At 34.0% G+C, this 14,521-nt stretch overlaps 1 protein-coding gene and 1 pseudogene across 4 annotated transcripts in view; both read left to right on the forward strand.

Annotated features, from left to right (window-relative positions):
- TIAM1 (TIAM Rac1 associated GEF 1) overlaps positions 1 to 14,521 on the forward strand; it is a 265,969-nt gene that overhangs the window by 109,432 nt on the left and 142,016 nt on the right. The window lies entirely within an intron of this gene.
- On the forward strand, positions 12,204 to 12,655 carry LOC127557155 (myosin light polypeptide 6-like; annotated as a pseudogene).

Raw genomic sequence — 14,521 nt, forward strand, 5'->3', positions numbered from 1 at the left:
CTACATAGAATTCCCAATCCCTATATTTTTGTCTGCCTGCATTTTTGATTTGCTAATTGTACACTATTTCAGAATCTGATTCCTTTTGTACAGAAAAATAACTGTTTGGACATGTATACTTATTTTGTATCTACTTTATACTTTAACATATTTAATATCTACTGGTCATCCTGCCATCTAGGGAAGGGGGTGAGGGGAAGGAGGGGAAAAATTGGAACAAAAGGTTTGGCAATTGTCAATGCTGTAAAATTACCCATGCATATAACTTATAAATAAAAAGCTATTAAAAACAAACAAACAAACAAACAAGAATGGTTGGATTAGTTTACAGTTCCACCAACAATGTATCAGTGTCCCAGTTTTTCCACATCCCCTCCAAAATTCATCATTATCATTTCCTGTCATCTTAGCCAATCTGAGAGGTGTGTAGTGGTATCTCAGAGTTGTCTTAATTATATTTCTCTGATCAATAATGATTTGGAGCACCTTTTCATATGAGTAGAAATAGTTTCAATTTCTTCATCTGAAATTTTTTCACATCCTTTAACCATTTATCAATTGGAGAATGGCTTGATTAGAATTCATTAGTTAATAGATATTTTTTAAAACTGATGGGAGAATGGATGGTAATTTGGAAGAAATTAGATTTAAGCAAATATGTTACACCTTTTACCAAGATACAATCAAAATGGATACATGTGCTAGATATAAATAAGAGAATATAAATTAGAAAAATGAAGGGAAAAAACCTGTCATATCTCTGGATAGAAAAAAAAAATTTCTGACCAAACATGGAATGGAGAGAATTACAAAAGGTAAAATAGATAATATTGATTATGTGAAATTAACCAAGTTTTACACAATTTTTTCAAATAATACTTTCCCCCAATTATATATTTTTAAAATTCAATTTAATATTTTATTTACCCTAGTTACATGTAAAACAGTTTTAAAAAATGTTTTTAAAACTTTGAGTTCCAGATTCTTTCTTTTCCTTTTTCCTCTTTCCTCCATTGAGAAGGCACACATTAAGTTATGCACTACATTTCTGTAGTTTTACACAAATTAATCCAAAAAGCTAAGGTTAAAACAGAACTAATTAACTAGGAGGAGAAAAGGGGGAAATCTTTGCAGCAAATTTCTCTGATTAAGATTAAGGATTAGAATGAATTCTTTTTTGGGAAGAAACCCAAGCTATCTATAGGTGTATGGAAAAAAAATGCAATAAGTGACTTGGTTCTATCTATCAAACAACAAAGATGACAAAAAAAAAAAAAGAAAAGAAAAGAAAATGACAGATCTTGATGAGACTGTGAGAAAATAGGCATACTGATACAGTTTTGAATTGTATCCATAAAGTTGCTAAATAGAACATGAATTTTGACCCAGATATACCACTATTGGTTCTATATCCAGAAAACATCGGGGAACAAGGAAGAGTTTTTTTTGTGTACAAAAATATTTATAGCAGTTTTTTTCTGAGACATTCCTTTGGTTTCAAGTTTTTAGACACTGTGAATTTGAAGAATGGTTGAATAAATTATGATATGTTAATATAATAAGATACTATTCTGCTGTAAGAAATGAGGAAATAGAGGATTTCAAAGAGACATAGAAAAACTTATGACTGAAGCAGTGAAGTTAGCAGAACCAGAAGAATAATTTATACAAAACAATACTATAAAAATGAACAATTTTGAAGACTTTTTCAAATGAAGAAGGGAAAAGCAAAAAGTTTCTAAAGTCTTAGCTTTGAAAAACTTGATCAATCTTATTGAACATTTATGATTCCAGAAGACCATTTGTTATTCTTGTCCTAGTGGAGATAAAGGATTCTGGGTGAAGAATGAGGCATCTGAGTTTTTCTTTGTTTGGTTGATTTTTGAACATGGCCAATGAGGGAATTTGTTTTGTTTGACTATGAATCTTTACTACAAGGAGTTTGTTTTTCCTTTTTTTTTTCAATAGTCTTGGAGGAGGGAAGGATTTAAAAAATGACACTTTAATTTAAAAAAAAAGGTACAAAGATAAAAACAAAATAATAGTGCTTGAAAAGTGGGCATGTAGCCTGCATTGTAATTTTTAAAATGTACCTATAATTTTATTCCTTTTGATGATTCTATGCCTATAATTAAGTTATATGTTTAAATGAATGTATACAACCTAGTTAAAATATTACTATCTGGGACTCAGAATTTAGGACTTGGTAATGGCCACTAAATTCTGCTGACTAATGCTTTTTTCATTGATAATGCTAAAAATTTTTTTTTCTTTTTTAATACTTGATCTTAGTCACATTTTATGGATAAGGTTTAGGTTAGTTGATTAGTTCCTAAATTAATGACTCTAGACTTTCACTGTTTGCATATAAAACTTTTTAGGTTTTAATTTCAGTGTACCATTTTTTGCAGACATTATTTACATTTCTGTATGGCAAACATTCTCCAATATATTCATAATTATAATTAAAAGTGAAGAAATTCCTTAAATTTTCTATTTTAACTGAGAATTTTAAATGTCCTCCAGAGTTTCACATGAGAATAAAAATTTATAGTTACCTTGCCCTTATCCCATGCTATAATCTCCCAAACCTTCACAGGTACTTTTTTTTTTTAATTGATGAGTTTTGTTTTTAAAACATTCCATATATCCATGTTCTCTTCCCCACCTAATAATAAATGCCTTTTGGGAAAGAATAAAGAAGAAAAAAAATCATATAAATTAAACCAACCAACATACCATATCTAACAGTTTATGCAACATTTCATATCTATAAGAATTCCATCCCTTCACTCTATAAAAAAAAGGAAGGAAAATGTATTTTAAAACTCTTCTGTATCTAAGTTTAATCCTTAAAGAGCATTCAGTTTCTTTTTTAGGGTTGTTTGGATGTTGTTGGCATCGTGGATATTGTTTCCTGCTTCTCTCTCTTTCATTCTACATTAGTTCTGTTTTTGTTCTGCTCGTGCTTCAATGAATTCTTGACGATTATCATTGTTTATAGCATCACAATATTCTACAATTCAATATAATAAAATTGTTTGTCTTTATCCCAGTTAATGGGCATTCTCTTTGTGTCCACTTCTTTGCTACTACAAAAAATGCTGTTAGAAATATTTTGATGTATATGGGATCTCTCTTTTTCTCTCTGAGTATGTTCTCTTCCAAGTTTGTCTTGGCCATAATTGTGAAAGATAATTAACAATTAAAATGTCCAGTAAACATAATTCTAATCCTCTACCAAAATATTGCTATAAACCCTGTGGATGACAAACTCGATACTGTGTCCTTTAGCCAAAAAATGTAAGAGAATTTTGTAACTAGCAATAAGATTTTATTAAGTATTTATTATATGTCAGGGAACTGTGATGATAATTCAGAGAAATGCAAACCCAACCCTTGCTTTCAAGGAGTTCACAGTCACTATGTACAAATAAGATAAATATAAGATAAACTGGAAGAAAGAGTACACTAGAATTAAAGAGGATCAGGAAAAGCTTCTTGCAGAGAGTTGAATTTTAACTGGAATTTGAAAGATGTCAAGAGATAGAGATGAGGAAGGACAAAGTTCTTCTAGTCATTGAAAATGCCCAGAGTTGGAAGACAGGAAATATCTTGTGGGAAGAACAGCAAAGGAGACCAGTATCAGTGAATCTCAGAGTCTGAAGACTAAAAAGAACCCTATAAGGGCCCAGGGTTAAAAATCAAGAAGGTCTTGAAAAGGAAGATAGTATAATTGATCATGGAGGGTAATGGAAACCACTGGAGTTCTTTGAGCTATATTGTAGAAGAATTAGTTTGACAGCTGAGTGGAGAATGAACTGGAATGAAGAGAGATTTAAGACAGGTAGATCTGTAAAACAACAGAAATGGCTGTTGATGAAATGGTGAAGAATTGAGGATGAAAACCTTAGGTTTTCAACCTTGAGTGAGAGGATGGTGGTACACTCAGTGAGAAAGTCAGGAAGAGGGGAGGGTTGGGGGAGGATAATAAGTTCAGTTTTGGACATATTAGGTTTAATTGTCCAATAGGCATTTGGAATGGGAGGCTGGAAGTCAGCACAAAAATAGATTTGAGAATCATTAGCATAGAGATGATAATTGAATCCATGGGAGCTGATGAATTTATTGAGTGAAATAGTATAAAGGGAGAAGGGAATCCAAGACAGAGCAACTGGGCATGCTCAGGTTAGACGATCTGATTTTGATAAATGTTCAGCAAAGAACACTGAGAAGGAACAGTCAAAAAGGTAGGAGAACCAGGAAATAATATGAGAACCTAGAGAGAAGAGACTGTTAAGAAGATGGTGATTAGTAGTGTCAAAGGCTGCAGAGAGGTCAAGAAGAATAAGTAAAGACTTCTAGATTTAGCAATTAAGAAATCATTAGTAACTTTGGGGAAGACAGTTTCAGTTAAATAATCTGATCTGAAGAAAGTGAGAGGAAAGGAAGTGGAAGAACTTTTTGCAGGTGACTATAAGGAATTATACAAGCAAGGAGGAAAAATATGGGATGATAGTCAAGACAGATGAATCAAACTGGTTTTTTTGTTTGTTTTTGAGGATTAGACAGGGTAATAACCTGGGAAAGAACTGAGGAGTAGAAGGATTTGAGGTCATGGTGAAGAGGAAGAACAAGGTTTGGGGATGTAAGGCAGAAGAAGAAGTAGAATGACAATAGATTGTGTTCACATAAGAAAATTTCAAGAGTTTATGAGCATGAATGTGTTATTTTTGTGGGTGATGGCAAGGTCAGGTATATCAGCATCTTTATTGATAAGATGGAATGAAGGAACAGATCATGTAAAATAAGTATGTTGTGGATCTGTGAGATTTGTGTGTTTCAGGGAGCATCTGTATATACTGAAGTCTTCTTGTATGAGGGCAGGATTTGAGAAGAAAAATACTGTCAATCTGAAGAAGGAAGGAGAATTTCTTGGAGGACAATAGACAACAGTGACCAAATTTGCTTAAAAAAGAAAAATGGTTGAATTGAGCCTTACTCTGGTCAGCTCTTTAGTGGTTTACTGTTGGTAGAAAACAAGATTTTAAATCATTCAATAATTAAGAAAAGGAGACTTACCTAGAGGAAATATCCAGAGCAAGGATATTCAGAGGGGACACTCTGTTTATTTGCTTTTTTGTACAGTTTTTTGGTATTGGTAATACTACTGATTCAAGCTTCTTCTGCAAGAAGCAAGAGTTTAGGGGACCAGGTAGTTAGCTACATTAACTAATTGAGCCGGTTAATCGACCAAAAATCAAGGAGGAGCTTGATTTCTCTTAAAAGATAGAACTGGTCTTACCTATGGGATAGTGCCTTAGGAAGATCTATCCCCAGGTAGGGCCCTAAGAAATACTGTTTCTCTCTGCACAAAAGGCTATAAAACTATGCATACCCATTGATCTGGCAGTATCACTACGAGGTTTGTACCCCAAAGAGATCATAAAAGAAAGGAAAGGACCCACTTGTGCAAAAATGTTTGTGGCATTTTGTGGTGGCAAAAAATTGGAAATTGAATGGACGCCCATTGACTGGGAAATGGCTGAATAAATTATGGTATGAATGTAATGGAAAATTATTGTTCTATAAGAAATGATGAGGCTGATTTCAGAAAAGCCTGGAAAGACTTACATGAACTGAAGCTGAGTGAAGTGAACAGAACCAGGAGAATGTTGTACACAATAATAACAAGATCATATAATGATCAACTATGATGGACTTAATTTTTTTCAATAATATAGTTATTTAAAGCAATTCCAATAGACTTGGGATGAAAATACTATCTGTATCTAGAGAGAGAACTATAGAGACTGAATGCAGGTTGAAATATATTATTTTCACCTTTTTTGTTTGTTTATTTGATTTTCCTTGTAATTTTTCTCTTTTCTGATTTTTCTTTCCCAACATGACCACTATGGAAATATGTTTAAAATGATTGTACATATATAACATATCAGATCACCTGCTATCTTGGGGGAGGAGGGAGATAAGAGGGATGGAGAAAAAAATTGGAACTCAAAACCTTATAAAAATGAATGTTGAAAACTATTTTTACATGTAACTGGAAAATTAAAATACTATTGAATAAAAAAATATTGTTCCTATTACAAATGATAATATTAACTCTGGATCACTGTCTTGTCATGGTAGAGGGGCAGATTGGAACATCAGACAATTCAGTGAAAAAAATGAATTATACCTTGCAAGGTTACCCAAAATGGACAGATCATAATGGAGAGTTCTAACTTCCATCAATGACATAGCAAACTATTCCAGTATCTTTGCCAAGAAAACCACATAAATAGTACTAAAATGATAAATGAAGTTGTGATGACCACCTTAGCACCCTGGATACCTTAGAATCAGCCAGAGACAGGATAAGCAAAAGCCCTTGGTCTTTATTCTTGGTCTTTAGAGGTAGGATTGAATTGGATGGATGCAGAACCTCCACAACCTCCTTCTTCCTCATCTATTGCCAAGGTGACTCTGGCTGGTCTTACTCCACCTCCTATCCAGGGTCCTCAGACTACGGCCCATGGGCCAGATGCAGCAGCTGAGGACATTTACCCCCCTCTTCATAGCCTAAAGGGCTATGAAGTTTCTTTATTTAAAAGCCCACAAAACAAAGTTTTTGTTTTTACTATAGTCCGGCCCTCCAACAGTCTGAGGGACAGTGAACTGGCCCCCTATTTAAAAAGTTTGAGGACCCTTTGTCCCTCCTACAATTCTCTGTATACACCAATTATCGAGCCAGCACAGGATAGTGGGAGGGGCCATTTTCCAAGCATATGCTTCTAGAATATTATCCAATCAGTAGTTAGCCTTAAGTGCTCGGTTGTCCAGCCTCAGTGCATGAACTCAAGAGTTTCAGTCCTTTACAAGAAGTGACATTGGAAGATGATCATAGGAGACTAAAATGCTAAAGTAGAAAATTAAAGGTAATTGGAACATCAGGCAAGTTTGGCCATGGATTACAAAATGAAGCAGAGCAGAGACTAATAGAATTTTGTCAGTATAGTCATAACAAACACTCTTCTTCAGCAACCCAAAAAACAATTTTACATATGGACCTCATCAGATGGTCAATATAAAAATTAGAGTGATTATATACTTTGCAGCCCAAAGTGAAGAAGCTCTATACAGGTCAGTTAAAACAAAACCTGGAGTTGACTGTTACTTAGATTATGAGCTTCTTATTGCAAAATTTAGACTTAAATTGAAGAAAATAGGGAAAACCATCTGACCATATAGGTATGATCTAAATAACATCCTTATGAATATGAAATGGAAGTGATGAATGTAGATTTATCTCCTAGACAAAGTGTCTGAAGAGTTATGGACAGAAATTTGCAAAATTGTAAGCGAGGCATTAATATTCCAAAGAAAAATAAAGCAAACCAAGAAAGCAAAATGACTGTCTGATGAGACTTTACAAAAAGCTGAGAAGAAAGGAAAGCAAAAGGGCAAGGAGAAAAGGAAAAATATGCCCAACTAAATGCAGAATTCCAAAGAGTAGCAAGAAGAGATAAAAAAGTTTTCTTAAATGAACAATTCAAAGAAATCGAAGAAAATAGGATTGGAAAGGCAAGAGATCTCATCAAGAAACTTAGACATATCATGGGAAAGTTTCATGCAAAAATGGGCATGATTAAAGACCACAAAATAAAAATGGAAGAGATTTAACAGAAGTAGAAAAGATGGAAAAGTGTCAACAAGACACAAAAAAACTATACAAGAAATATCTTAGCGTTAGCTATAAAAATCATGGTCTGGCTACTGCTGTAAAGCTAGACATCATGAGGAATGAAGTCAAGTGGACCTTAGGAAACATTGCTAGCAATAAGGTGAGTGGAGATGTTGGAATTCCAGTTGAACACTTTAAAATTCTAAAGAATGATGCTGTTAAAGAGCTGAACTCAATATGCCAGCAAATTTTACATCAGTTAATGTTCCAATTCTAAAGAAGAGAAATATCAAGAAATGTTCAAATTACTAAACAATTGCATTCATTTCAAACACCACCAGCTAGGTTATGCTTAAGAATCTGCAAGTTAGGTTTCAGCAATATGTGAACTGAGAATTAACAAAAGAGCAAATTGTGAGTAATTGCTGGATTATGGGGGAAAAAAAAACAAAGAAGTTCCAGGAAAACATCTCCTTCTGCTTCAATGACTATACTAAAAGTCTTTGATTATGTGGATCACAACAAAATATTTGTGCAGCAAGTGTTTCAAGAGATAGGAGTACCAATCATCTTACTCATCTTTTGAAAAATTTGCATTGGGGCCAAAAAGCTACAGTTAGAACCAAATATGGAACAACTGGATGGTTTAAGACTGGAAAAAGGACTAGGATAGGGTTGCATATTGCCATCTTATTTAACTTATATGCAGAGTACATTATGTAAAGTGTCAGATTGGATGAATGAAGAGCCAGAATTAAGGTTGCCAGGAGATACGTCAACAATCTCAGATATGCAGATAATATCACTCTGATGGCAGGAAGTGAAGAGGAATTAAGAAGCTTCTTAATCAGCTTCATTTCTAAAATATAGAGAGAATTGACCCAAATTTATAAGAATACAAGTATCCTCCAAATGATAAATGATCAAAGGATATGAACAGACAATTTCAAATAAAATCAAAACCATTTCTAGTTGTTATGAAAAAATGTTCTAAATCACTATTGATCAGAAATGCAAATTAAGACAATTCTGAGGTACCATTACACATCTCTCACATTGGCTAAGATGACAAGAAAATATGATGATAAAAATCGAAGGGGATGTAGGAAAATGGGAACACTAATACATTGTTGGTGGAGGGCAATTTGGAACTATGCCCAAAAGTCAATCAAACTGTGCCTGCCCTTTGATCCAGCAGTGTCTCTACTGGATCTGTCATCCAAAGAGATCATAAAAGAGGGAAAGGGACCCACATGTGCAAAAATGTTTGTAGCAGCTGAGTGAATGCCCATCACTTGGATAATGGCCAATTAAATTATGATATATGAATAATATGGAATATTATTGTTCTAAAAGAAATGATCAGCAGCCTGATTTCAGAAAGCCCTGGAGAGACTTACATGAATTGATTGTAAGTGAAGTGAGCAGAACCAGGAGAATATTGCATATGACAACAGCAAAATTATATGATGATCAATTCTAATGCACGTGACTCTTTTCAGGTGATTCAGGCCAGTTCCAATGGTCTTGTGATGAAGCTGCACCCAGAAGAGTACTGTGGGGATTGAGTGTGGATCACAACATAGTATCTTCACCTTTTTATTATTGTTTACTTGTATTTTGTTTTCTGTCTCATTTTTTTTTCCTTTTTGATCTGATTTTTTTTTGTGCAGCAAGATAGTTGTGGAAATATGTATAGTAGAATTGTACATGTTTAACATATTGGATTACTTGCCATCTGGAGGGAAGGAGTGGAGGAAAGAGAAGGAACAAAAATTTGGAACAAAAGGTTTTGCAAAGGTGAATGTTGAAAGTTATCTATGCATAGATTTTGAAAATAAAAAGCTTTAATCTAGAAAAACAAAACAAAAAAGAACCATTTATGTATCAAGCAGTCCACTACATGTGACTCTAGGGAAAGTACAAAGGTGATTATGACATTGTTTCTGTCTTCATGAAGCTTCCAGTCTTTCATTTTATGGTAACATCTTGGAGTGTTTATAATTTTCAGAAAATAGAGTAAGGTATAACACAGGGATGGATCATTTGTACCCATTAAAACTATATTTTATCTAGAAATAAAAATTAAAACCATTACTTAATTAAACAAATAAGAAATGATCAACAGGATGATCTCAGAAAGGTCTAGGGAGACTTGCATAAACTGATGCTAAGTGAAGTAAGTAGAATCAAGAGAATATTATACACAGCAATAACAAGATTATGTGATGATTGATCAGTTGTGATGGACATGGCTCTTTTCAGCAATGAGATGATTCAAATCAGTTCCATAAACTTGTCATGGAGAGAGCCATCTACATCCAGAAAGAGGACTGTGAAGACTGAATGTGGTTCCTTTTGGATCTGATTTTCCTTGTACAGCAAGATAATTGTGGGAATATATATATATATAAGAATAGCTATATTAGGTTACTTGTTCTCTAAGGGACGGGATGGGGAAAGGGAGGAAGAAAAAACTTCGAACACAAGGTTTTGCTACAGTGAATGTTGAAAATTATCTTTACATAGATTTTGAAAATAAAAAGCTATTTAAAAAAAAAAAAAGAACATTCTTTATTATGGTAATAGAGAGGAGTGCAAAAGCTGCCTTGAAACTTAACATAAAAAAAACAAAAAACAAACCCAAAACACTAAGATCTTAGGTATTGGTCCCATTGTGGAGGGAGAAGATGTGTCAGGTTTTATATTGTTGGGCTCTGAAATCATTCATTGTAGGTGGTGAGTGCAGCCATGAAATTAAAGGATGCTTGTTCTTTGGAAGGAAAGCCATGGGAAATCTGGACAGAATACTAAAAAGCAGAGACATCACACTGCCAACAACAGTGTATATAGTCAAAGCTATGGTTTTTCCAATAGCAGTATATATAAAGCTGTGAGAATTGGACTTTAGTGAAAGCTGAGTTCTGCAGAATCAATGCTTTTGAATCATTCTAGAGAATACTTTTGGAAGTCCCTTTGACAGCAAAGAAGTCAAATCAATCAGTACTTAAAGAAATTAATTCAGGCTATTCATTGGAAGATCATACTGAAGCTGAAACTTACTTCAATCACATAATTAGAAGATGGAACTTTTTCAAAAAAGAATCTGATCTTGGGAAAAGTTGAAGGCAAAAAGAAAAGGAGGTAGCAGAGGATGAGATAGATCATGTAGAGTATGAAGGAAACTTGGACAGATTTTGAGAAATAATGGAGGATAGAAGGGTCTGACTATAGGGTCATAAAAAGTCAGACACTTAATGACTAAACAACACCAATAGCAAAAATATTAAAATATTTTTGGAGAAATGTCTTCTGAAAATCTCCTTGTTTACCCTCTTTAAAGACTTCCCTTTCAGTTTGGTCCAAAGGAAACAAAGAGTTACTTCTTTCTTTGAATTTGATCAAATTGAGAGGTTGATCTTAGTTATAAATAAGATTTGGTTTCAGATAATTCAAGTGTAGAATTGATTCAAGTGAACCAATGACTTCAGACTAGAACACTATTGAAATGTTATTTGTTAATATTTTATAATATAAGTGAAGTCTTAGTGCTATTTTTTTCAAGTCTTTTTTTTCAGTCATGTCTGACTCTTCCTGGACCTATTTGACATTTTCCTGACAAATAAAGACTGTTTGCCATTTCCTTCTCTAATTCATTTTTACAAATGAGGAACTGGGGCAAACAGGGTTAATCAACTTGCCCAGAATCACAACTACTAAGTATTTGAGGCTGATTTGAATTTGGGAAGATCTGTCTCCCTAGCTCTAAGGTGTATCTAGCTGCCCTTTAGTGCAACATGTTTCCACAACTGAATTTGTAGTTAGCCTAGTAGGAAAAAAGACAGGCCTTAGTTAAAGTAAGATAGTCTTTTATATGATAATTTCAAGTGTTTGAGTAAAGCTCAAAGATAGTGTGATATTCTTAATGATCTATTGTTTCTTATACCTTAGAAGTAGAAATAGTTTATCAGCATTTTACTCATGTCTGTTATGTAACATTATTTTGTCTGTATATTTGACATTTACCACATGTCTTCCTGGTTTAGCAAGTCAACTTGCATTTTTTTTTTCAGGAATGGAGAAAAATCGCATTGGATAAAGCCCATAATAAAGTGTCCAAAAAATCTTCTACCCATAATTTATAGCATCTTTTAAACAAAATAATAACAACTTTCACATGATTCATCTTTTCAGCTAAGAGACTTAAAACTTAAAGTATACAAGATTCAATTAAACCTAATAGCATCTCTGCAAAGTAGGGAAGATATATAATGAAATCATTTTAATTACCATTAAAATGATATAAGGGACACATAACACAGCAGCAATGACTTTACATTTGGGTTGTGCTTTTCTTCTGAGGACTTAAATGCTTTTGAAATATTAGATGGTAGCATGTGCTATTCTTTTTTTGGTGGGGGAGGGGTTGGAAAGAGTGAGGAATGGAGGGGGAAATTGTACTTAGAAAATCTTGGATCAGACAACAGCAGCAGTACAATCTAATTGCATAACCAAAATGTGTGACTTCACGAAAGATCAGATAACAGAGTTTGAGGCATTCCAGATGTTTGACTGAATAGGAGATGGAAAGATCTTATACAGCCAGCCTGGGGATGTGATGTAAACCCTGGGCCAAAATCCTACCAAAGGTAAAGTGCTCAAAGTCTTCGGGGATCCCAAGAGTGATGAGATGAGTGTGAAGGTGCTGGACTTTGAACCCTTTCTGCAATTCTGCAGACTGTAGCAAAAAATAAGGCCTAGGACCTCTATAGAGACTTTGTAGAAGGGCTCTAGGTATTTGATAGATAAGGGAATGGCACTGTCACCAGAAATGAAATACATTATATCCTCATCACCCTAGGTGAAAAGATGACAGAGGAAGAAGTGGAAATGTTAGTGGGAGGGCATGATGACAGCAGTGGTTGTGTCATTTATGAAGACCTAGTCTAAATGGTGCTTAATAACTGAGAACAACTATTCTTTCTACAAAGAAGCTTCTGACCTCCTGTCTGCCTTGAATTAACCTTGTGCTTTTAACTCTTAAGAATGTAAAAAGACAATGGTCAATTCCATTGCAGACTAAATCAATCCCTTGAATTAGCTCTAAAGAAAAGACAAAATTTTGCTAATTAGCCACAAGTACATAAAATATTAGTAAAAGGCAAAAAGGTTGGATAATTGTGTTATTCCTCCAGGTAGTACTGATAGGATAGGGAGGCTGTAATTTTATTCTCTAAGGAGAGGAAATGCTGATTTTTACATAGGATTGATGACATTGAATATGACACTGTAGTATGTGAGACTTTACAATATGTCTATAATCTGAGCATCAGCTTAGGTAAATTCATGGGAGACTCATCCCTAAATTAGGTATAGAGTGGTGAGATTTGCAGTTGTAATGGTTTCTAGGAGTGGCTAGGTGAAACAATGGAGAGAGAATTGGGCTTAGAATTGGAAAGTCTCATGTCCATGAGTTCAAACTCCACCTTCAACATGTATTAGCTCTGTGACCCTAGACAAGTCACTTAACTCTCCTTCATTTTCTTCAGTCTGTAAAATGAATTGAAGAAGGAAATGGCAAACCACTATGTATCTTTATCAAGAAAATCCCAAGTGGGGTCTTGAAGAATTGGACATGACTGAAATAACAAGTGCAATGAGAGATAATGGTGAACTACCTCTTAAGCATCATCTACTCAGTTAGAGAAGCATTGTGATTTGTCTAGGGGGGTAGAGAGTACTGATTTTGGTAAAGTAACAACTGAAATACTCATCAGATTTGCAAATAGAACAATGAACAACAATTAGAATCTAGAAGAATTCTCCCAGGCAAAAGTACTGGGTTGAATCCAAGGAAATAAAATTCAGTAGGGATAAAATGTAAAAAAATAAATATGTAATATTTATGTATGTGATAAAAAAATTTAAAGTTATATAATTAGGTATTAAAATTATTTTCACAAGTATGAGATGAGTGTGTGTGTAAGTTGATGTTTTAAATATATATATATATGTATATATTAAGAGTTGTGGTTTAGAAAATTTTTAACTTTCTGGCCTCCTTCTTGTAATCACATATTGTTTTAAAAACAATTTTTTTGAATAGTACATTAGACTAACCCTTCACCTCGACCAAGCTTGTGGACTTGCCAGATATAAGTTGTTTTTGGAAGGGATTCTTTTCTTCCTATTACTTTGCCAGTAAGTACCAATGTTTGTACATAGGATCCCTTCATACTGTGGTTAATTTTTCATTTCTGTCATTGTTTGGTCTTTTCTTACAGGCCCAATAAAGTGATAGTATCATCGTAATACTATGAATTCTGGTTTATTGAAAATATGCATAAATTTCCTTGTTTGCAATTTTTGGAAAGAGTATACATCATTCACCTTTCTGTTCTCTTTACAATTAGTATAGAGGCCCACAGTTGCACCACTTTACAGCAGACCTGGGTAGTAAAGGTAAAACTGATCAAACTAACAGGGGATTCCTTGCTTGTACAGAGTAGGTGGTCACTCAGTGATTGAATTGAATTGAAGTGAAAGAAGAAATTCTCACCTGGAATGTTACTTGAAAGAGCTCCAGAATCCAAATTCAGTTCTTCAACTTGCTTGTCACATAATTCTGTGAGAAAGACCTATATGTTTACTGATTCCCAGATCAGTTTTTATGTTATAGTTTGCGTGTTTTAACTTGTAATAGTTCAAGAGTCCTGAAACCTGTCTGCCTAGAATGTTTATGTCAGCAAACCCACAAATTGTGGGTGGTTGTTGGTTGGTTTGTTTTTTTGTTTTTTGGTTTGTTTTGGCAGAGGTAGGCTTTTCACATGCCTG

The sequence above is a fragment of the Antechinus flavipes genome, chromosome 3, assembly GCF_016432865.1.
Source record: "Antechinus flavipes isolate AdamAnt ecotype Samford, QLD, Australia chromosome 3, AdamAnt_v2, whole genome shotgun sequence".
Classification (NCBI taxonomy): Eukaryota; Metazoa; Chordata; class Mammalia; order Dasyuromorphia; family Dasyuridae; genus Antechinus; species Antechinus flavipes.